At 40.2% G+C, this 13,075-nt stretch overlaps 1 long non-coding RNA gene across 2 annotated transcripts in view; it reads left to right on the forward strand.

Moving 5' to 3' along the window:
- Positions 1 to 12,684, forward strand: part of LOC121485156 — a 151,625-nt gene extending 138,941 nt beyond the window's left edge. The window contains exon 8 of one of the 2 annotated variants that reach the window (XR_005986219.1): positions 11,662 to 12,684. This is a non-coding gene — a long non-coding RNA (uncharacterized LOC121485156). Of the gene's footprint in view, positions 1 to 1,729; positions 4,700 to 11,661 lie in introns of those variants that run through there. The other variant, XR_005986218.1, reaches the window with a different exon arrangement.
- The last annotated feature ends 391 nt before the right edge of the window (positions 12,685 to 13,075 follow it).

Below are 13,075 nucleotides of genomic sequence, written 5' to 3' on the forward strand. Positions count from 1 at the left end.
TGCGATAGATTTACCTTTTAGAAAAAATTGCTCTTGTAGAAGAACAAGGAAATGCATGGGATACCTGAACATGTCCAAGAACTTTAGGACCTTGGAAAGGATTCCACAGATTCTACAGTAAAGACGGCTTCAAAGGTTCTCAGTCAAATGTACTGTAGGCAAATTAAGATAGTTCTTCTAAGCAAATTGACTGATACTTTGATGAGTTGCATTTGCCTGAGAGTACTTGAGTGTTGTGTTTTCACAGGAGCCAAATTTGAATGAAAAACGCTTACATGTTTCTCTATACCCTAAGTAAAATGAATATGAAAGACAAGGAAATATTTTGAAAGTCTAGTCTATCAGAATGACTCTTTGGGTTTGCAAGCTATTTTGGAACGACTCATCTGCTCCATTGCCTAAATTCATTTCACAGAATTTATATTTAGAAAAGATTTATGTTACTAATGAAAACAAAAGTCAAGGGAAATTCAAGTTTTCAGTTAGTGCCACATGTATATTTGAGGTAGAAAAGTCATTAAAAGACCTTTGTGTTAGAATACCTGGTTTGGAAACTACCAGGTGAATATGTAGTACAACATTTCAAAGAAATGGGAAACTTTATCACTTATCCTAAAAGTCACTGGAAGAGTTTGAATATGTCATAAACATTGCTTAAAACAGTATCAACTTTTAGTGATTATTCTAGAGTAGATGTAAATAAATAAATAATAAATGAACAAGGGAAGCTGTTTAGAGACCTTTTGGAGTCCCAGATAGGTTCCTCACAAATGAAGCACCCTGCCTTCAAAGACACTGTGGTACTGGGTTCTGTCCTCAATGGGTCCCATAGCCCACCAATGGTGAGATTCAGATAACTGTGAGAAACTTGCTGTTCTGGAAAAATGAGAAATGAATCAGGTTATCAGGCATTATTTCTGATGCCTGAGGCCTGGATTCACCTCTCTCTTGTTGATTAGCATTGAATCCAACTTGTCCTCTCAACTACTGTATCCTAAATCCTTTGAAGCAAAATCCCAACCTCTCCTGACCAAGGCAGACATGCCTGTAAAATCCTCAGGCATCTTCAAGACCTTTTTCATAGCTCTTAAACCACAAAACAAAGCACAAAACACTTCAGACAAAAGAACCTGCTGCCTTGCATCAGTGTTTATTCTCTGATGAACCCCTTGTGTGTATGTTTACCTGTTGGCCTGAGTGTAAAGTCCAAATCCCATCTCTTACCTCTGTCTAGTGAGGTGCCCCCATAGTGCCACCATGCCTGCTTTTACAAGGATTCTGACACCGTTTGTGAGCTCACTTGGAATGGAAGAGGAACTCCAAGCAGGAGGGTCTTGATGCTGAGTTGCCACTGTAGACCATGATATGCCAAGGAGAGGCTCCTGACACCATGACTTCCTGCCTCCACAATTCTCTGCTCACACAAGATGGAAGATTGTATGCTATGCAAGGTTGACGAAGCAGAGAAAAAGTTCTGTAGTCCTTATTCCACCTAACTGACATTAATTTAAGTTCCTTAGAGAGACTATATGATTATTCAGACAAAGAACAATGAGGAAAACATTTGCTGAGTAAATGTAATCAATGTAATCAAAATGTCAGGGACAAAGAAATTAAGTACTTTTGAAGCATCTCTTCAAAAAAGCAAGTTAAAACATTAATATTAGCTAAAATATTTTGGATACTTATTATTTGTACAACATTTACATGTTAAGTGCTTTGTTTACAGTTCTCCTCGAATCCTCAGCACTGATTTGGGAGGAGACGTGTACAATCCGAGAGTTGAAGGACTTGTCCAGGAACCTAAAATTTTTACGTGACAAATTTGGGATTAAAAAGTACCTCCTGTGCTAAGTATGATATATGGCCTCCTGACTGTTACACCAATACTGTAGGTCTTCTAGAACAAATATTATTAATACTTTGTACGTGATTCATATTATTATACATTCTTAAAAGTGATACAACTGTTTTCATTTTAAAATGAGTGTAATCTGGAATTTTTACCACTCCACACTATTCTATTTAATTATTTAGAATTTGTATGACTCTACCATAAAATCACATATGCTATCCAAAACCCAGAAAGAAAAATAAATGAATTCCATAAAATCAGTCCAAAAATTAGTATTATCTTGTTTTTCTTTAAAGTGTATTCCATTGGTTCTAACAGCCAAAGAGGGTTCGATTGCCCAAATACACACAGTGCAGCTCAAAACATTTTAGCAGGGAATAAAGCACACAGGGTTCCTGCTCCCCAGAAGTTTCAAATCTAAAATTCAGTATAAGCACTCAACAATGGGAAGAACATAATAACCACACACCCAACCATAGAAGAAGAGAGTACATGGAAGAAATATGCAAGCAAGCACACAAATGATCGCTGACTTTAACATTTGTCTGAGGTTTTCACTGCTGTGAGCATTGCACACACACACACACACACACACACACACACACAGAAATTATCACTCAAATTGGGGAGAACCTAGGAAGAAATGAAAGCAAGGAAAGGACTCTTCCCAGTAGAGAGACTGCTGGATGATGAAACCTGGGAATGGTCTCAACTTTGGTGAGAGTGGGGTCTGGTTGGTAGAACAAGATGAAACAAATGCTGAAGAGAGGGGTTTGGGCAAAATGAAGGGAACATGATGGAAGGGAAGAGATCTGTTATGATCCAAGGATCAGATCAAGAGCCCCAGAACAAGGCCTGAACAACCTGGCCGATAGAGAAGGAACACAACTGAAATCTGCCCTGATATCAAGGGATCAGATAAGCTGTGGTGGGTGGGGAAGGCATTGGCCCCACTCTACCACCTGGATTTTCAGGGTCTGGAGGGGAGGGGAGTGGGCGGGCGAGAAGGACGTGGCCACGGTCAACCCTGGAAGCTGGTTACTCAGAAACGAAATCCCCTTAACCACATGATGTCACTCCTTCAGATGAAAAAGACAGAATTCAAAGGACAGTAAGAGGCCTCTCAGGTTTTCAGGCCATCACTCTTGGTAGAGAGAAGGGCAAAAAGTGCAGAGACGAGGGGGTGGTATGGTCAGGATGGGAAGTAGGCAGGATTATGAAAGGGACAAGTTTTAGGGGTAGAGACGGACATAAAATACCCTCACTAGCCTTGTAGTCTCTTCACCATGTTCCTGGGTGATAGTCTATGTCTACTCTGATGAATGGGAAATACTCAAACTTCATCTCCAAAATACCATTATTAACAAACTCTGTTTCTTTATTCCAACGCCTTGATAAAAACTTATGAACTCAGTCTGCACCACATCTGCCTTTGTTCCCATATTACTTGGTGGAGAGTTCTATTGCCTTCTGCAGCAAGTAGGAGGTGACGATGTGAAGCCAGACGTGGTGCAGTTCAAATTCCAGCTCGGCTGCTCACTTGCTGTAGGACGTTGGGAAGGCCCTTCACAGTGTGTAAGTCTCAATGTCCTTCACTGTGATCACAATATCTGCCTACATGATTGCTTTACAGATTAAATAAAACAATGCATGGAAAGCATTTCACAGAGTGCTGGCAAACAGCAGGTGCTCCAAGGATATTAGAGTTATTTTTCTGTATGCTTTCTGCCTCGATGAAGTTCAAGCCTCTTACAGTAAGTTCAAAGTTTACGCTAGCTCTGATACCCCAGCAAAATACTAAATCCTGCCCTCCACAGACAGTAGGGGGGTGAGAAGTAAAAACTACTGCAGCTGTGACCCGTATTATATGCCCCACCAACGTCCAAGCAGAAAGTGGGTCCTTCTGTCCGTCATTCAGAAAGCAGCAAACACCCAGTTACGTTTTTGACTGGACGGACTGTTGGCTTCTGTAGGAAAATATTTAGTAACTATGAACTAATAAATTTACAGGAATTAGGTCCTTTGTGAAGCTCGCAGGGGTGTGGTGATGTCTGGAGTCTAGTCATTCGTCCCTGCTGATTTTTCCTTCTCATACTTCGTTGTAGCAATAGTCTATTTCAGATAGCTTTTCATATGACTGCATGACCTGCTAATAAATTCAAGCATTTTCATTCCAATAAACTCAATTTTTAATGACAGTAGCCTATTTTGAATACACATCATTGGAATCCCACTCTTGGCGCATTATGAATCCCTCTCTGTGGCCCGCCTAGGACTCTATTAAATCTTTGTGAGCCTCGCCACAATGGGTTGGTTCAGTATCCCTCCACCATCGAATACATTAAAACCAAAACAAAACACTGTCATACATGGAAGAGTTCATAAAATCCAGCCTGTGAAAGACAGTCAGCAATCTGTCCAAGTCACGTCCTGGACTTTTTGTTTTACAGACTTTCCCAGAATATTGGCTCAATGTTAATAGAGAGGCAGTACATCAAACTTATAAAGGAAGGGGTTGGTTAGTCTCCGGGAGCCCAGAACCTAGGAGCTGCCCACACCTCTGAGAAACACCGAGTTGGCTAAATCGGCTCTTGTCCGCTGGGACCCTGAGGCAGCTAAAATCATAAGGCTCTACAGTATGCATGCTTAGCTCTCTGGGGTTATTACTAAATAGGCTTATAAAGGTTTTTTCTTTTCTTTTCTTTTCTTTTTGCATGAACTGCAAAGGCACCAAAATCAGTCATTTGCAAACACATTCTTTTTCCTCCCAGGCCATGCGATATTTTTTCTAAGTGAGAATGAAAGACTTTGATGTTCTGTGTAAGAAAAGTTATTCCCATTTGCCTTGCTTTTCCCCCCCCCCCAGAGTTATCACTTCAGGGGCACCTGGGTGGCAGAGTTGGTTAAGCCTCCAACTCTTATTTTCAGCTCAGGGTTGTGGGATCGAGCCTTGCATCAGGCTCTGCATTCAGTCTGGAGTTTGCTTCAGATTCTCTCTCCCTCTCCCTCTGTCCCTCCTTCTTGGGCTCTCTCTCTAAATTAACAAATCAATCTTTTAAAAAAGAATTATCATTTCATATTCTTATATAGTGTTATCAAGTATATTTTTGAAGAAAATGATACAGCTTTGGGAGCTAAAAAAAAATTCTTAATGAGGGAAATTGCTGCTCAGAGAATTTTAAATAATTTGCTCAAAGTCCCATAGCCAATGAGACTCAGATCTCCTACATATAACTCTCATTGGCTGTGGGACTAAGATCCTATTCTCCACTTCTAAACACCATGCTTAGACCCTGCAACGCAGCCTAGCTTCAAATAGCAGAGCATTACCCACATTCTCCAACTTTCCCAACACCCCATACCTGTATAACTCCCCTTACCCTTCTTTCAAGCATTTTCTACCTTTATTCTGAACACCTCATGTCCTAGGCAACCAACTGGAATGCAAACACTTTCAGCACATTTCACCAGAAGAGCTAAAAGTGTGACTTCTCACACAACTGCAGTATGAAAACACAGGTACCCTAAGGGCAAAAAATATATATAATAAGGTGTCATGGATCCAGCCGATCTACACAAGTACTGCTCTCCAACACGGGCAGAAGTAAGAAGTGGGCAACATGTGTAGGGAAAACCGCGCTGTGTGATGGGGTTCAGGTACCCTGGGGGAGCTGACAAAACAGCCTAATTTGGGGTCGTAGAGAAAATACTGCAACAGTTTGTCCTGACCCTGATCTTAAAGGATGAGTTAGGGTTGAGTAAGGGCAAAAGATGAGTAAGGGTGAAGTACACCCGTCACAGTAACCAGAGTTGACTTTTCCGCTACCACTCAATAGCTGTAAGGCCCTGGCCAAGCTATAAATCCCCTGAATTTCCACATTCTTATCTGAAAATGGACTGACCAATATTAACTACCCAAAACGTTTGGTGAGGTTTAAACGAAATCATAGACATAATTTCTTATAAGAGCATAAGTAGACATCTCATAAATTTTAGCTATGATGTTATTGATGATGATGGATCGATGTGCTCAAAGACTCAGAGGTAAAAATTGCATAGCACCTACCTGAACGTTCCAGGAAAAGCTGATAGCAGATCGGTGGGTGGAGGAATGTCATTTAGCTGAAGTGCAGAGCATTACCCACATTCTCCAACTCACTTCTGGCTGTGGGGTAAGCAAGAAAAGCACATCACCCAAACTCACTAAAAGAGCAGGATACTCGTCAGAACTCGTTCTCTCTTCAAAGGCTTGATGGTGGGTTTCTGAAGTCATTTATAAATGGAGGTGAAGTGACTTTTTTCAGCCGTCACAGCAAAACTCAGGCAGATTTTCCCTAGAAGGCAAACATTTTACCCGTCAAAGATCTCACAGCCTTGGGGGTTGTCCTTTGGCAAGAGAGAATGAGCCATCAAGATTACTTAAATAAATGTCTTCTTTAAAGTTAATGCGAGGGACGCCTGGGTGGCTCAGTGGTTGAGCATCTGTCTTTTGGCTCAGGTTGTGACCCCAGGGTCCTGGGATCGAGTCCCACATCCGGCTCTCTGCAGGGAGCCTGCTTCTCCCTTTGCCTGTGTCTCTGCCTCTCTCTCTGTGTCTCTCATGAATAAATAAATACAATCTTTAAAAAAATGAATAAAGTTAACAAGATTCCTAACATCTGAAAAAGCTATTTCCTGTAGACTGAATGTCATGTCTCCCCCAGATATGTACACTGAAACCTAATTTTCAATGTGATGGTATTAGGAGGTGGGGCCCAAGGGAGGTGATGAGGTCAGGAGGCTGGAACCCATACCAATGGGATCAGTGCCCTTGTAGAAGAGACCCAGAGAGCTCCCTGGCCCTGTTTCCTCACATGAGCATATGGTGAGAAGAGGGTCATCTATGAAGCAGAAAGCTCACACCGAATCTGCTGGGATCTTAGTCTTGGACTTTCCAGCCTCCAGGACTGTGAGAAATAAATATTGGTTGTTTAAGCCAACCAGTCTATGGTATTTGTGTTGCAGTAAAAACCTCAACTGACTAAAACACGGTCTGCATTAGAAACACCAAAACCAAACATGACCGACGTGTTCTTCTGGCCTTTCTGGACCTTTGTCCGGAGGGCACCACCTGGCCTCTCAGGGATCTGGATGGCAGGCAAAGTGCTTCCACCAAGACCACCTCCACTCACGTTCCAGGATTCAGAAGAACCCTTCTCTCTTATGCTTGCCTCCGCTGCTGGTCTCTGCCACATCTCCCACAAAGTGGTTAGACTTCCCAATCCTGTTTCACCTTAAACTTAAAACGGACTCCTCTGTCTGCCTCCGTGGAAGCCTCCTGAGCTCCTGGGCCAGCAGGTAACTATCTTTTCATTTTAGTGAACAGGATGTCTTCACAGGGCGAGAGTCAGTGTATTATAAAAGCCTTTATTAATCACTCCATGGTGCCGTAAAATGACAGGCATTTGGTTCCCAAAGCAAATACTGCAAACCAAGAACCTTAATATAGAGGTGGATATAAAATTATAATAGCCAAGTGGCAAGTCCTTGGTGCATTTAGAGGATCACAAGGGGATAAAAAGAGCTTCTGGTGCCTCTCTAATTGTTTTTAAATTTTTATTTACGGTCATATTAAGCAGTTCCCTGAGAGCTCGAGCCATTTAAATTATGGTGATTCTTTCTGAAGGCTTTTAACTGCAAGGAAATTGGGAATTAGTCCTTTTTCTGAGGAGAGACAGGTGCCTGAGTATTTCCTAGCAGACGATGTTCTTTCAAACTTGCTGAGTGGATGAGTTATCAACAGCTGGGGACCTTCAGCATGGCTTCAGAGTCTGCGATGAACTGAATAAACTCCGATCGCTGAGCTCCACTTCTCGGAGTTCAGATTCAGGAGGTCTGGGGCAGGGCCTGACCATCTGTACTTCTAACACATTCCCTGGTGATGCGGATGCTGTAGGCCTGGGGAGCATACCTGGAGGAGAACTGGTATAGAACATACTTTGAACTAAATGCACCAGGCTATCTGTTAGTGTTGCGTAGGGTTTGGAAGGCTATAGATCCTCCAAGAAACACCCCAGCCCCTCCAGTGACTTTATCTCAGCAAAAAGGGCACACTCCTATCCTCACACTATGCTCTTCTAGCTGCCCATGGATTTGATGCTGCTTAAGGTGGAAAAAAATGAGTGTCTGCTGCCAGTCATTACTAAGGAGTAACGACTAATACATGCAGGGGGCTGAGCCAAGTCATTGCATGATAATGTGAATCCAGTCACATTTGTTCTGGGCCACTCAAAAAAAAAAAATGAGAAAATAATTACATTGAATTTTCAAGTAAATCCAGTGATGTTTTTGTCCAGGAAGTCCATATCTCAATATATAGTTGAGCCTCAAGCAAAACAGGTTTGATCTGCCCAGGGTCCACTTATACGTGGATTTTATATATATATATATATATATATATATATATATATATATATATATATATATAATGATATATATATCATGGTAAAGAAAATATCATAAATGTGTTTTCTTTCATGATTTTCTTAACATTTTCTTTTCTCTTACTTTATTGTCAAAATGCAGTGTATTATATACATAACACTATTGAGATTATCTATAGGCTTCCAGTCAACAGCAGGCTATTAGTAGTTAAGTTTTTGGGGAGTCAAAAGTTATACTCGGATTTTCAAATGTATAGAGGCCGGCGCTTTGTTCAAGGGTCAAGAATAAGCCAGGAATAACCATATGTAATTTCAGCACTGCAGTTGCAATAAAGGAAGTTTTCTTCATGCCTAAGCTCTGACATCTTTTCATTTCATTTCAGCCTATACTCTAACAATAGATTATGAGTCTTTGCCAAAGAATTTTTATTATATATGGCATTTCTTTTATATCACACCTTAGGATTTTCTCTCAGGACATTTTACATTTGTTAAGTTCTCAGTCTTATGTTATTAATTTAATTTCCTATATTGATTGTACTGAAATTCATTAATTTTTTAACCTTTTATTTTGAAATAATTTCAAACATACAAAAAAGTTGCAAAACGGTACAAAGAACTCCCATACAACCTGCACTTCACATTTTACCACATCTCTCTCTCTCTCTCTCTCTCTCTCTCTCTGTAAATACACACACATATATAATATACAGGTAAATATGCTCCATGTGCAACTTATATAAAATATGTACATATATCTAACATGACATTGATTACTCTATGATACACATATTTTTTTTCTGAACCATTCAAGAGTAAGTAGAAGACTTATCCCTCAAGATTTCAGTGTTTATTTGCTAAAAATAAAGACACCCTACTACATAAACACAGAACAACCATCAGCATGATTGCCGCTGTCAAATTTATAGACGCCATTCAAATTTCACTAATTGTTCCAGTAAAATCCTTTATAATTTGAAGATCCAATCTAAAATTACTTGTTGTGGTTAGTTGCCATATCCTTCAACTTGGAATAATTCTTGAGTCTTTCCTTGCTTTTTTTAATGCACTAAATATTTCTTAAGTGTACAGGGCTGTTATTTCATACAGAGGTCCACACTCTGACTTGGTTTTATTTTTCCTCATGATTAGATTCAGGGTATGCTTTACGAATACCAGAGCAGTGATGCCAATTTCTTCTTGGAGTATCATATAAGGAGGTACATGATGTCTGTTTGTCCCCTTCTGGGTGCTGTTAAATTTTGCTACTTGGTTATGATTATGTCTGCCAGTTTTGCGTACTATTTATTAATAAATTATTAAGTATTTTGATAGGACAGACATTAGCCTCATAAATATCCTCATCCTCATCAAACTATCACCAGCTAGTTTTGTCATCCATCGATGGTTTTTATGCCTAAACAATGGCAATTTAATTTCTTTCTTTAAAATTCATGGGTTTTATGGAGAATTAGGGTTAGGAAATGACTCTAAAAACAATGATCAGCCCTTGAGTCTACAGTCTATGGGAAAGTAAAAATAGAGACAAACAGAGAAAATGATACTGATTAAGTATCCAGCTGGTGGTGACCTGAAGTCCTATAGCTGTTGAGAAAAGTGTGACATGGAGCTAGAAGGACGATGTAACCCTGGGAAGAGACGGGGAGCTGAGGCAGAAGCAAAGCCCGAGAAGCAAGAATGCGATGCTCTCAGAACAGAGGTTGTTGTAGGGAATCTAGGGGAGACAGGAATAAAAACTTTGAACTGAGAACCCGTTCACTGATTTTCAGGAACATATGCTTTGACATATGGTCAAACCAATGAAATAATCAAATGGAAAACAGTACTGGAAAATCTTGAGTCCTATAGTAGTTTCCACTCTTTTAATAACCAAGAATGCATTTCATTATCTTTTGCAAATTTCTGCAATGTTATGGTTGACCATCATTTCTCATCTGCATGAAAAGTAATGTTATCATTCAAAAGTGATTTTTTTTAATACTGAAAAAGCAAAGAATTTCTTTAGCTTAAATAATTTGAGCAGTTTTATCGTGGCATCAACTCTAATCTTACCGAGTTTTTTTGAAATATTGAAAACAGTTTGAGGATTCCCATTGTTCATAGATTCTTAGAAGTTGGAGATACTATCTACTTTAATTATTGCATATTATAAATAAGGAAATAAGAGGCCTAGAAGGGCTAAGTAACTTGCCCAAGGTCACACAGTCATTGATGGTCATCCCAGAACTGGACCACAGTCTTGACATTGACCCAGAACCTGTTCTTTTGTCTTTCTTCTTAGTTGAGAGTTTTATTATATTCTAACTTGCATTATTATCTCTCTCTCTCTTTTTTTTTTTGTATTAATCCTTTCTCCCAAAGATTTTAAACTCTTTGAAAAAAGAAAATGTCATCTGTTTTTTTGAATAATAATGATAGTAATATGTGTGAATTCTTCCTAAACAACAGACTCAGTACTAAATGCTTTATAGACATTGCTCATTAACCCTTCTAACAACTCTGTGGAACAGGTATTATCAGTCTCATTTTACAGATACAGAATCTCAACTTTATGAAGGTTAAGTAATTTGCCTACAATCAGGCAGTCAAGAGTAGAACATAGGTTTGTGGGATTTCTTTAAGATTTTATTTACTTGGTAGACAAAAAGAGAGACATGTGGAGAGGCAGAGGGAGAAGCAGACTCCTCACTGAGTGGGGAGCTTGACACAAGGCTTCATCCCAGGACCCTGGAATCATGACCTGAGCCAAAGGCAGATCTTTGCCCTGATCCACCCAGGTGCCCCAAGAGTGGAACATAGACTAACTCCAGGTTCACTCTTCTCCAAAGCCTTCATTCTATCTACCAGTTAAGCTGTCTCTGAGGGTAGTCCTAATTCTACATTCCCTAACTCAGAGGGCCAACTCTGATGATTTTTGGAGGTCCCTTATGATGCCCAACTTTCAGAAAGACATGAAAGACATAAAAGCATGGGTATTTGCTTTCTGAGATCAATAAGGTACTACAAAAATATACTAAATTTATCAAAGTGAACATATGGAAGTCTCCTTTGTTTGTTTATTTATTTATGATTTTATTTATTTATTCATGAGAGACACAGAGAGAGAGAGAGAGGCAGAGACACAGGCAGAGGGAGAAGCAGCCTCCATGTAGGGAGTCTGACATGGGACTCGATCCCGGGTCTCCAGGATCACGCCCTGGGCTAAAGGCCGCGCTAAACTGCTGAGCCACCCAGGCTGTCCCTCCTTTATTTATTTTTACAAGACAATTGGGAATATATTGAATCAGAGAATTTTCACATTTCCTAAGATGTTTGGTATTCATTCTATTGTTTATTTCTTCTTATCAATTTTGTCCTTTGCAGGCAATTTTCCCTACGGGCAATTTTCCAGCAAAAATATCCCTACTCGCTTGGAATGCTTCTGTTCATCTGTAAAGCCTAACGGGTAATATTGGACATCTTTAATAAACACATCACTTCTTTTGAGGTTTTGAATGCTCACCATTCAGGAATGGGGGGGCCAGAGGTGGGGCCTCAGGGACCACCGGAAGAGTAGAAAATCTGGCAAAGATGCCCAACCGACCCCTGCTATTAGGCAGCTTTGTAAGTTCAGTGGTTACTGAAATGTCAGCAAACATTGGGCTTGGGAGAGGGGATGCCTCCAAAGCTGTGTGGGAATGAGAGAGAGAGCTATTTGCAAATGCAGGATTGTTTGGCAGGAAGAACGCCAATTGAGAAATTAATGGTGCCCCCACATATTTAATTGAATGCAGGGAATTTAATCCTGAGACATCTTGAGTTGGAGCTCACTCTCCTGTTTCCTGTGGGATTTGGCAGTGCCCTGTCCTGTTATTGAGACTGGGCCCTGGGAAGGGAGGGGCTTCAGCAGAGAGGGGACACCTCTGCCTTCACTTTCATGAAAGTTGCCCTTAGTGCGATAGGGGCCAGACCCAGAGTTCCAAAAGCCTTTCCCACAGTTGCTGATGCATCCTCCAAGGCAAGCTTTTCCCTTTCTCTTCAGTTTTTTACTTTTGTTTTGTTTTTAACATTTGCTTTAGATATGCCACACTGTGTAGTGGTTTTAACCCTAGTCATGCATTAAAATCACTCTTCTGTACTCTTGAACTTTTTTAACCACATGAATTTATTGCTTAAAAAAATAAATAAATAAAGTCACTCCAGGGTACAGAAATCTTAATTTAATTGGTCTGGAATGGGGCCTGCACCAATGCTTTCAAGCTCCCCAGTTGGTCCCAATGTACACCCTAATGTGATTCTCAGCCTGGGACCCCCAAAGGTCCTCAGGAACTACTCTGAATAACTCAAAGAGCCCTGGGATGGTCATCTATTTTACCCATGGTAAACTTCCTCTGGGTCAACACCAAGTGTCTTTGCTCTTGGCTGGAACTAAATCGACACTTACGGTAACAGCTTATCACTTTCTGATGAGAAACTCTCAGGAGCAGAGTTTCTAAAATAAAACAGAAATGGAAAATTATTAGTTTATAAATACAGTTTCTACATAGAATCTTTTAAAACCAAGTGGATCATGGAAGAAAGTGAATAAAAGGGTACTTTGAGATAATAAAATTGGGAAGCAATCTGCTATAGCTATCTTTTAAGCTGGTATTAAAATTAGCCTTCAAACACCCAACAACAAATAAATGAAAGGCGTACCAGAAAGGTGCTGGGTGGCAGGTCTAAACCAGCTAGGGGATTTTATATTTGTCCTGGATAACGTGCACTCAGATATGCAAAGGATGAAGTTGGTGATCTT

This window comes from Vulpes lagopus, chromosome 2 (assembly GCF_018345385.1).
Source record: "Vulpes lagopus strain Blue_001 chromosome 2, ASM1834538v1, whole genome shotgun sequence".
Classification (NCBI taxonomy): Eukaryota; Metazoa; Chordata; class Mammalia; order Carnivora; family Canidae; genus Vulpes; species Vulpes lagopus.